This window comes from Vicia villosa, unplaced genomic scaffold (assembly GCF_029867415.1).
Source record: "Vicia villosa cultivar HV-30 ecotype Madison, WI unplaced genomic scaffold, Vvil1.0 ctg.000772F_1_1_1, whole genome shotgun sequence".
NCBI lineage: Eukaryota > Viridiplantae > Streptophyta > Magnoliopsida > Fabales > Fabaceae > Vicia > Vicia villosa.
The window spans coordinates 29,693-41,455 of record NW_026705344.1 but is presented as its reverse complement, the minus strand read 5'-3'; the positions used below and the strand labels follow the sequence as shown (position 1 = coordinate 41,455).

The window sequence follows — 11,763 nt, the reverse complement described above, 5'->3', positions numbered from 1 at the left end:
CTTTTATATTACTATGATATTTCCGTGCACTTGCGGAACTAACAACTTTTTGGCGTCGTTGCTGGAGATCACTAGGTTAGTAAATATCGTAACTTCGTTGTTGCGTTGTATAAACTAAGGAACTTTTTGTTATTTCCCCATTTCATTGATTGTATGCCAAGTACTCGAACTTCATGAGGGACTGAACCAGAGATTAGATGTAGTCCCCGTCATCAAATTCCATCACTACATAGAATAAACTGAAAAGGCATACTTTGCATATTACTTCTCTCCAAGTAAAACGGTTATGCTACGAAGCCAAATAAATTGTTTCAGACCGAAAGATGGTGAGTGCCTTTTTGAAGCTTAGAAGATGTATAAAGATATGATGAGGATTTGTCTGCATCACAGTTTAGAGATGTGGTTTTTCACACCATTTAGCGTAGTGTATATATTGAGTGTTATGCATGTGTTGTCGAGTCTTTTATGCATGATTTTCTACTTGTTATTAAGTTTACCCGATACTTAAACCCCTTGTGAAATTTTGAAAAGACTTGAAATCTGTAGCATGATTAGAAAGTATAAAGGCTATGAAGAAAGAGAGACTAGGTTGAGGAGACTTGGGAGATTTTTTGCAAAATCGGTATCATATCCCGTTACCTCAAGCCTCCTAAATAATTATATTATAACAATAATTAATCAACCTTTGACCGATTAAAAAATGTCTTATAACAATAAACTTTTAATTAACTCAAAATTATTTAAAAATTTTAGCATTCATAATTGATGATTAGCAAACTTACAAGTTTAACATTGTATGATAAAATCAAATAAACTTACAAGTTTGACCACATTGGTAATTAGCAAACTTTCATAATATTTAATTTATATAGTTATAGACAAACATACAATAGATAAAATTCACAGTTGTCAATGAAAATAAAATAATGTACGTATACGTCAAATATTATAAAAAATTAGATAAAAGTCCCATAAAAAAGTAATCACAGCATATTCAACGGAAAACATGATTTTTAAAATTCTAAATTGGAAAACATAATTTTTAACATTCTAAATTGGAAAACATAATTTTTAAAATCCTAGATGATCGAGATTGGCGGCTTCTGAATGTTCTTGACACATGGAGTTTGCAGTTGTTGACTTAATACATGCAATGAATAAGTAGTTTATGGTCTAGGAATTATTAAATAAATCAAACAATTAATGAGATAGCTTTATTGTGGAGAATTTGAATAAAAACCAGAATCTTTAATAGAAATGTGTGGTTTTACTTCATAGAAATATTGCATGGTTTGCAGTTTACCATGTCATTTTTTTTTAAAAAGAAAAGTACGTTCTGCACCACTTGCTAACTCCATCCCTAGAAAATATTTGAGATCTATAACTTACTCCACATCTTGATCATTTATTCTCCTTGACCATTTATTTTCTTTGTCATCATCAAAATTTATTATAGTTGTTATACACGTAAAGCCACATAAACGCCTTTTCCGAACCACATCACAAAGTATTTTAACTATTCTCATTTGGTTGACAACGATACTTCAATTATATTAACATGTACAATTATTACAATTTTGCAATATTTTTAGTTTAAAAAAATCATTAAATGGATAATATTATTAAAACTATATACCTATATATTACTACCTCCGTCCCTAAATATAAGATTTCGTAGATAAATTACGCTAATTAAAAAAGTTGATTAGAGTATTAAATTTATTGATTACTTGTATAATTTTATAAATTTATCTTTAGGAGAGAGAAATAATTGATTTTCATACGTGTGTATTTATTATTGATTGCAGATAAAGATGTGATATAAATAGGGTGTGTTTGAAAACAAATAATTAATACATTTTAAAAGTTAAAGAGAATCTTATAAAAAAGACAAGAAAAAAACTCAAGAGGATCTTATAAACACGGAGAGAGTGTGATAGTATTTGATATTTTATAAATGGAAGCAAATCTTATTAATTAAAGTTGTTAAATCTCCTAAGTAATTTTTGGCGCCAAAACTGATGATAATTTTGTATTTTGATGTATTTATTTATTATTGTTTATCGTATAACTATCTATTTTTGTTCCATTACTTTTATCTCACTACTAACTATCTTTTTTATGTTTATTTATTAAATCAATTAATTTATAAAATATTCGTTTACTAATTTGATATTATTATTATTATTATTATTATTATTATTATTATTATTATTATTATTATGACTATTTCTCTCTTATCTTATATATTAAAGTTTATCTTATATGAAATTTACTTTCACATATAAATCCATCTCAATTAATCTACTAAACCACATCGCTCATCACTAATTATCAATTTCCTCAAAAATAACCACCACTCACCATTAATTATCAATTTCCTCAAAAATAACTATAAATTTACTTTCACATATAAATTCTTCTCAATGGAAGTTCTTCACACAATTTTTTTTTGGAAGAAGAGTTCTTCACACAATTTTCTTTGTGCAAATTCATTATTCATTATTTTCTCCTATAAGAATTGTCCATGCAATTTTCTTTTTGCATATTTATTCTTCATTATTTTCTTTCTTTAATTATTCAGTTAGTATTTTCAACACACAAACAAATTTGTACTATCTTATATAGTTTACAATATATATTGTATTTTTTACTGTTGAAATTTTTTACTATCTTTTTGCATATTTATTCTTCATTATTTTAACACTACTAACATATATGTTATTTATAACATTGTTGTGTTTTTCTTTGTTGAAGTTTATTCTTCATTCTTTCTCTTCTTTATTATTATTATTATTATTATTATTATTATTATTATTATTATTATTCTTATTCTTATTCTTCTTATTATTATTATTATTATTATTATTATTATTATTATTATTATTGTGATTTGTTTTTATTTTTTATTTCTTATTCCTTCAATTCTTAATTTTACTGTTGTTTGCTAAATTTTTTTATCATGTTTTTTATGTAGGTACAAATTTTAAGTTATTACAAACTATACTTTTTGGTAAAGAAATTTGATTTCCTATTTCTTCAATTCTTAATTCAATTGTTGTTTGCTAATTTTTATAATGTTTTTTTTTGTAGGTACTAATTTTATGTTATACTTTTTTCTAAAGAAATTGTTGAAGATGTTTTCGGAAGTCAATCATAATGACACAAATAATTTAGACTTAATTGCATTTGACCCAATTTTTTTAAGAGTGGTCATTACAATAATTTTGTTAGAACAAGATTTGTTCTGATCAATATTCTTAGTTTTGATGATAACAAGGATATGAATTTTGTGTGAGATAATGTGGTACTCTAATACATTGCAATTTCCCTTTCAGGAAATATATAAAGAGTATGCACAAATCAGCGCTCAGAAGCTTTGTCTCAGAAGGTTCAGCATGCAACATCAGAACATGGTCTGGCAAGACATCAGAAGATGGTCAAGGCAGAATCAGAACATGGGTCTATGGAAGCATCAGAAGAACTTGAGATCAGAAGCAGAAGCACTGAAGTTCTCATGGTATCATGCTCAGAAGCACTTCAAGGTCAGAAGACAAGAAGATGCTTTGCACCAAGCTGTTTGACTCTGATGATATTCAAATATTATATTCACAAGCATCAGATCAGAAGAAAGTACAGGTGGCAGGCTACGCTGACTGACAAAAGGAACGTTGGAAGCTATTAAAGGCAACGTCAGTAGACACAGCGTGAACAAGGCTCGAGGTAGTTGACAAAAGCGTGAAACATTAAATGCAAAGCTGTACGGAATACGCAAAGCATTAAATGCGCTCAACGGTCATCTTCTCAAACGCCTATAAATATGAAGTTCTGATGAGAAGCAAGGTTAACGAATCTGAACCAAAATTCTGTGAATATTAACTTGCTGAAACGCTGCTCAAATCAAAAGCTCAGAAACTTCATCTTCATCAAAGCTCACTACATTGTTGTTGTAATATATTAGTGAGATAGATTAAGCTTAAACGTTAAGAGAAATATCACTGTTGTGATTATAGCTTTTCAGAATCATTTGTAATACTTTTAGAATTGATTACATTAATTTGTAAGGAACTAGAGTGATCAAGTGTTGATCAGGATACTCTAGGAAGTCTTAGCTTGTGTCTAAGCAGTTGTAATTAGAGTGATCACGTGGTGGTCAGGATACTCTAAGAAAGTCTTAGCTTGTGTCTAAGCATTTGTTCCTGGAGTGATCAGGTTGTGATCAGGATACTCTAGAAGACTTAGTCGCGGACTAAGTGGAAAACCATTGTAATCTGTTGCGATTAGTGGATTAAATCCTCAGGTGAGGTAAATCACTCCGTAGGGGTGGACTGGAGTAGTTTAGTTAACAACGAACCAGGATAAAAATAACTGTGCAATTTATTTTTATCATTCAAGTTTTTAAGACTACACTTATTCAAACCCCCCCTTTCTAAGTGTTTTTCTATCCTTCAATTGGCATCAGAGCGCCGGTTCTAAGGTGCAAGCACTTAACCGTGTTTAGAAAAGATTCAGGAAGAGAAAAACGCTTCAGTAAAAGATGGCTGGTGAATCTCAATCAAATCCAACTGCATCTACATCTGGCTCTACTGAGCAATACAATGGTAACAATGGTTATACTAGACCACCAATATTCGATGGTGAAAACTTTGAATATTGGAAAGATAAACTGGAAAGTTACTTTCTTGGTCTGGATGCTGATCTATGGGATCTTCTGTTGGATGGTTACAAACATCCTGTTAAAGCTACTGGTGTAAGGCTCACGAGAAGCGAAATGAATGATGATCAAAAGAAAGATTTCAAGAATCATCACAAATGCAGGACTGTTTTGCTGAATGCTATCTCTCATGCTGAGTATGAGAAGATATCTAACAGGGAAACGGCCCATGACATATATGAGTCCTTGAAAATGACTCATGAAGGAAATGCTCAAGTCAAGGAGACTAAAGCTCTTGCTCTAATCCAGAAGTATGAAGCCTTCAAGATGGAGGATGACGAAGACATTGAGAAGATGTTTTCAAGATTTCAAACTCTGACTGCTGGATTAAGAGTTCTGGATAAAGGCTACACCAAGGCTGATCATGTAAAGAAGATTATCAGAAGCTTACCCAGAAGATGGGGTCCAATGGTGACTACATTCAAGATTGCCAAGAATCTGAATGAAGTTTCTTTGGAAGAGCTTATCAGTGCCTTGAGAAGCCATGAAATTGAGCTGGACGCAAACGAGCCTCAGAAGAAAGGTAAGTCTATTGCATTAAAATCTAATATTAAAAAATGCACTAACGCTTTTCAGGCTAGAGAAGAATATCCTGAAGAATCAGAATCTGAAGAAGAAGATGAACTGTCCATGATCTCCAGAAGGGTGAACCAACTCTGGAAGAGCAAGCAAAGGAAGTTCAGAGGCTTCAGAAGTTCAAAGAAATTTGAACGTGGAGAATCTTCTGGTGACAGAAGATCTGACAAGAAGAAGGCTGTCTGCTATGAGTGCAATGAGCCTGGACATTACAAGAATGAGTGTCCGAAACTTCAGAAGGAGAACCGCAAGAAGAAGTTTCATAAGAAGAAAGGTCTTATGGCAACATGGGATGATTCTGAATCAGAATCAGGATCAGACTCTGAAGGGGAGCAGGCAAACTTTACGCTGATGGCTACAGAAGATGATGGATCAGAATCTACATCAGAATCAGATTCTGAAGAGGTATTTTCTGAACTATCTAGAGAAGAGTTAGTTTCCAGTCTAACAGAGCTTCTTGAATTAAAAGCTCATCTTAGTATCAAATACAAAAAGCTGAAAAAGCAATTTGAATTTGAAACTAAGAAGCTTGAGTTGGAAAATTCTGAATTAAAAGAAAAAGTTTTAAAATTATCCAATAATGTTGGATCTCCTTCTGATTCAGAAGAATCCACTCCCAGTCTGAATCATATTCTGAAAGAATATGATTTAAGTTTCAGGAAGTTCTTATCTAGAAGTATTGGCAGAAGTCAGCTAGCTTCTATGATATATGCTGTGTCTGGGAACAAAAGAGTTGGCATTGGTTATGAGGGTGAAATCCCATACAAGCTTGAATCTGTGGATGATATGAAAATATCATACAAGCCTCTGTATAACCAATTTAAATTTGGCCACTCCCATGATATTAAGCACACATCACATGCACAAAGTTTTCACATAACACACACCAAGAAGCATGTGACACAACCTAAGAAATATCATGGAACTCAAAATAAGAATTATAATGTTGTTCCTCCTGTTAAATATTTTGCTAAACCCAAGTTCAATCAGAACTTGAGGAGAACTAACAAGAAAGGACCCAAGAAAATGTGGGTACCTAAGGAAAAGATTATTCCTATTGCAGATATCCTTGGCGGCAAAGAGGACAGAAAGCAAAATGTCATGGTACCTGGACTCTGGATGCTCGCGACACATGACGGGAAGAAGGTCTACATTCCAAGACCTGGTGCTTAAACCAGGTGGAGAAGTCAAGTTTGGAGGAGATCAGAAGGGCAAAATCATTGGCTCTGGAACCATAAGTCTTGGTAACTCTCCTTCCATAACTAATGCACTTCTTGTAGAAGGATTAACGCATAACTTATTGTCCATAAGTCAATTAAGTGACAATGGTTATGATATAATCTTCAATCAAAAGTCTTGCAAGGCTGTAAGTCAGAAGGATGGCTCAATCCTATTTACAGGCAAGAGGAAGAACAACATTTATAAGATTGATCTTTCTGATCTTGAGAAGCAGAAGTTGACTTGTCTTGTGTCTGTTTCTGAAGAGCAATGGGTCTGGCACAGAAGATTAGGTCATGCTAGTTTGAGAAAGATTTCTCAGATTAACAAACTAAATCTAGTCATAGGACTCCCAAATCTGAAATACAAATCAGATGCTCTTTGTGAAGCATGTCAGAAGGGCAAGTTCTCCAGACCTGCATTCAAGTCTAAGAATGTTGTTTCTACCTCAAGGCCGTTAGAACTCTTGCACATTGATCTGTTTGGCCCAGTCAAAACAGCATATGTCAGAGGGAAGAAATATGGATTAGTCATCGTTGATGATTATAGCCGCTGGACATGGGTAAAGTTCTTGAAACACAAGGATGAGTCTCATTCAGTGTTCTTTAATTTCTGCACTCAGATTCAATCTGAGAAAGAGTGTAAAATCATAAAGGTCAGAAGTGATCATGGTGGCGAATTTGAGAACAGATTCTTTGAGGAGTTCTTCAAAGAAAATGGTATTGCCCATGATTTCTCTTGTCCTAGAACTCCACAGCAAAATGGAGTTGTAGAGCGAAAGAATAGGACTCTACAAGAAATGGCCAGAACCATGATCAATGAAACCAATATGGCTAAGCATTTCTGGGCAGAAGCAATTAACACTGCATGTTATATTCAGAATAGAATCTCTATCAGACCTATTCTAAATAAGACTCCTTATGAATTGTGGAAGAACAGAAAGCCCAACATTTCATATTTCCATCCTTTTGGATGTGTATGTTTTATTCTGAATACTAAAGATCATCTTGGTAAGTTTGATTCCAAAGCACAAAAATGTTTCCTTCTTGGATATTCTGAACGCTCTAAAGGCTACAGAGTATACAATACTGAAACATTGATTGTAGAAGAATCAATCAATATCAGGTTTGATGATAAGCTTGGTCTTGAAAAACCAAAGCAGTTTGAGAATTTTGCAGATTTTGATATTGATATATCAGAAGCAGTAGAACCAAGAAGCAAAGCTGCAGAAGATGGCAGTCTCAGAAGCAATGGATCAAAAGATCAAGTTGCTGCATCTTTAGAGAATCTTAGGATTTCTGAAGAACCAACTATCAGAAGATCACCTAGACTTGCTTCAGCTCATTCAGAAGATGTGATCCTTGGAAAGAAAGATGATCCCATCAGAACAAGGGCATTTCTTAAGAACAATGCAGAATGTCAATTAGGTCTTGTTTCTTTGATCGATCCAACTTCTGTTGATCAAGCTCTAGAAGATCCAGACTGGATAATTGCCATGCAAGAAGAACTAAATCCGTTTACAAGGAATGATGTATGGGACTTGGTTCCTAGACCAAAAGGATTTAACATCATCGGTACTAAGTGGGTTTTCAGAAACAAGCTAAGTGAGAAAGGTGAAGTGGTAAGAAACAAAGCCAGACTGTTTGCTCAGGGTTATAGTCAGCAAGAAGGGATTGATTATACAGAAACCTTTGCACCAGTGGCCAGGTTAGAATCTATTCGTCTATTAATTTCTTTTGCCACTCAACACGACATCACTCTTTATCAGATGGATGTCAAGAGTGCCTTCTTAAATGGTTATATAGATGAAGAAGTTTATGTTCACCAACCTCCTGGTTTTGAAGACTCCATGTCTCCAAATCATGTTTTCAAATTAAAGAAATCATTATACGGATTGAAACAAGCTCCCAGAGCTTGGTATGAACGTTTGAGTTCTTTCCTTCTGGAAAATGATTTCACTAGAGGAAAAGTGGACACTACTCTCTTTTGTAAAACATTTAAAAAGGATATTTTAATTTGTCAAATATATGTTGATGATATTATCTTTGGAACATCTAATGCTACACTTGGAAAGGAGTTTGCTGAGTCTATGCAGGCTGAATTTGAAATGAGCATGATGGGAGAACTCAAGTATTTCCTTGGGATTCAAATCAACCAAACTTCCGATGGAACCTATGTTCATCAAACGAAGTATGTGAAAGAACTTCTGAAGAAGTTTAATCTTTCTGAAAGCAAAGAAGCCAAAACTCCTATGCATCCAACATGTGTACTGGGTAAGGATGAGGTAAGTAAGAAGGTAGATCAGAAGTTGTACAGAGGTATGATTGGATCTCTTCTATATCTAACTGCTTTTAGACCTGACATTCTCTTTAGTGTTTGTTTGTGTGCTCGATTCTAATCAGATCCAAGAGAATCTCATTTAACAGCGGTTAAGAGAATTCTAAGGTATCTGAAAGGTACTACTAATGTTGGTTTAGTTTACAGAAGATCTAAAGATTACAACTTAGTAGGATTCTGTGATGCTGACTATGCTGGAGATAGAATAGAAAGAAAGAGCACTTCTGGAAGTTGTCAATTTCTTGGAAGTCATCTAATCTCATGGTACAGCAAGAAGCAAGCTACTATTGCCCTCTCAACAACAGAAGCAGAATATGTTACTGCTGCTGGTTGTAGCACACAAATGCTCTGGATGAGAAGTCAGCTGGAAGATTATCAGATATATGAGAGTAACATTCCTATTTTCTGTGATAATACTTCTGCTATATGTTTATCTAAGAATCCTATTTTACATTCAAAAGCTAAACATATTGAGATTAAACATCATTTCATAAGGGACTATGTTCAGAAGGGTGTTATATCTTTAAACTTTGTGGATACAGACCATCAATGGGCTGATATCTTTACAAAACCCCTTGCTGAAGATAGGTTTAAGTTCATTCTGAAGAATATCAGTATGGATTTATGCCCAGAATGAGAAGATGAGAAGATCTTATGTATGAGTATCTTCTGAAATGAAATTGGATTTTTTGTTTATAAGAAGTTCTGATTGAAATCAATTAGAAATTGTGATTCAGTTATTACTAACGTTTCATTGTCTAAGTTGATTCAGAATCTCTTTAAAAGCAAAACAGCTGTAACTGGCTATCCAGATGGTAAACACGTGTTCACTATTTCTGGACAAGCGTGCGTGCAGTTGAGGGGACGTCTACTTAGGTAACTGTGCAAATCACGTCTTTTGTCATTATTATCTCTCCTCACGTCACGTAACATTAAATGCTATCCATCATTTACTCTTTTTCTGTTTTCTTTTTATACTCTTCAAACGTTTCTTTTCCCTCTTATATTTCTCTCACTTTGCATTCAGTTTCTTTTTCGTTCTCTCTCTCTTTGCATTCATATCACAAACGCAGCCAATGCTGAGTTTCGCTCTTTCATGGCAAGGCAAGCTACAAGCACTGACGGGATTCATGATGTTCTGGCACGGATTTTGCGTAGGCTAGGGTCTTAGTCCTTTGGTCTTTGTAGTTTTCTTTCCTTGCTGCATCTGTTTTTCCTGCATTCCTCTTTTGTAATCCTTCTTGTTGAAATCAATGAAAAGTTATTTATGTTTCTTTCCTTTTGTCTCTTGCTTTACATCTGAATCTTTTATGCTTTTTGATGTTATGACAAAAAGGGGGAGAAAATATATGATAAATGATCTGATTAATATTATCAGTTACCGAGTAAAAAGGCTCCACATTTACTAACAGAACTTGCAAAGTTCTATGTTTTTAAGTTGTGTTGTTGCAGGAATCAAAGATTCAAGATCAACATAAGAAGCAACAAGATGAATCAAGTTCTTGGATTCTTGAAGCGAGCTGAGTGCTAGGAAGCTTCAGAATCAGAAGCAAGAAGGAAGAATAATCAGAAATAGCTCTTGAATTCTTGAAGCAAGCTGAGTGCTAGGAAGCTTCAGAATCAGAAGCAAGAAAGAAGAATGATCAAAAATTCTGATAATAGAATATAATCCAAATCATTGTCTATTTGCTCTGATACATTGTCTATTGGATCTGATATATTCTATATGGCTTATATGGCTCTGATACATATTTTGTGTTCTAATACACATTTTATGTTCTAACTCATTCATGCTGACTTTTGTCGTTTAGTTTTGTTCTGTAACATTTCAGGATGTAGAGATGCTCTGATGATGCTCTGGTACATTCAACAATGTTCTGATACAATCTAGCATGAAGTGATGTAAGAAGAAATTCAAAGCTCTGAAGCTATCCGAGGGAAGCAGAAATCAGAAGCTGTGAATGTTCTAAAGATCCAGAAAACTCAAGTTCTGAAGCTGTCCTAAATGGAAGCATGAATCAGAAGCTGTGAATGTTCTGAAGATCAAAGAAATTCAAGTTCTGAAGCTGTCCTAAATGGAAGCAGGAATCAGAAGCTGTGAATGTTCTGAAGATCAAAGAAATTCAAGTTCTGAAGCTGTCCTAAATGGAAGCAGGAATCAGAAGTTGTGAGTGTTCTAGGAATCTAAAGAAATTCAAGTTCTGAAGCTGTCCAATGGAAGCAGAAGTCAGAAGCTATGAATTTTCAAAAGACAGAAGCTTATGTGATCGTCTCTACCGAAATAATCAGGGAAGTCTTTTATTATTAAAGTTTTTCGAGTATTTATTTCAGGGGGAGATTATTCATCTCAGGGGGAGATTGTTAATCTCAGGGGGAGACATATTCATATGCTTATGCTATAGCTGTGTAATTTGTCTTTAGCCGTCTGTTCTTTCTGATCGCAAATTCATATCATTTATATATGTTTTTGTCATCATCAAAAAGGGGGAGATTGTTAGAACAAGATTTGTTTTGATCAATATTCTTAGTTTTGATGATAACAAGGATATGAATTTTGTGTGAGATAATGTGGTACTCTAATACATTGCAATTTCCCTTTCAGGAAATATATAAAGAGTATGCACAAATCAGCGCTCAGAAGCTTTGTCTCAGAAGGTTCAGCATGCAACATCAGAACATGGTCTGGCAAGACATCAGAAGATGGTCAAGGCAGAATCAGAACATGGGTCTATGGAAGCATCAGAAGAACTTGAGACCAGAAGCAGAAGCACTGAAGTTCTCATGGTATCACGCTCAGAAGCACTTCAAGGTCAGAAGACAAGAAGATGCTTTGCACCAAGCTGTTTGACTCTGATGATATTCAAATATTATATTCACAAGCATCAGATCAGAAGTAAGTACAGGTGGCAGGCTACGCT

General features: G+C 34.0%; 1 non-coding gene across 1 annotated transcript; it reads right to left on the bottom strand.

Annotated features, from left to right (window-relative positions):
• Positions 1 to 286: 286 nt before the first annotated feature.
• LOC131631090 (small nucleolar RNA R71) lies at positions 287 to 393 on the bottom strand. Its single transcript, XR_009292608.1, has one exon. It is a non-coding gene; the product is annotated as a small nucleolar RNA R71 (small nucleolar RNA).
• Between the last annotated feature and the right edge of the window lie 11,370 nt (positions 394 to 11,763).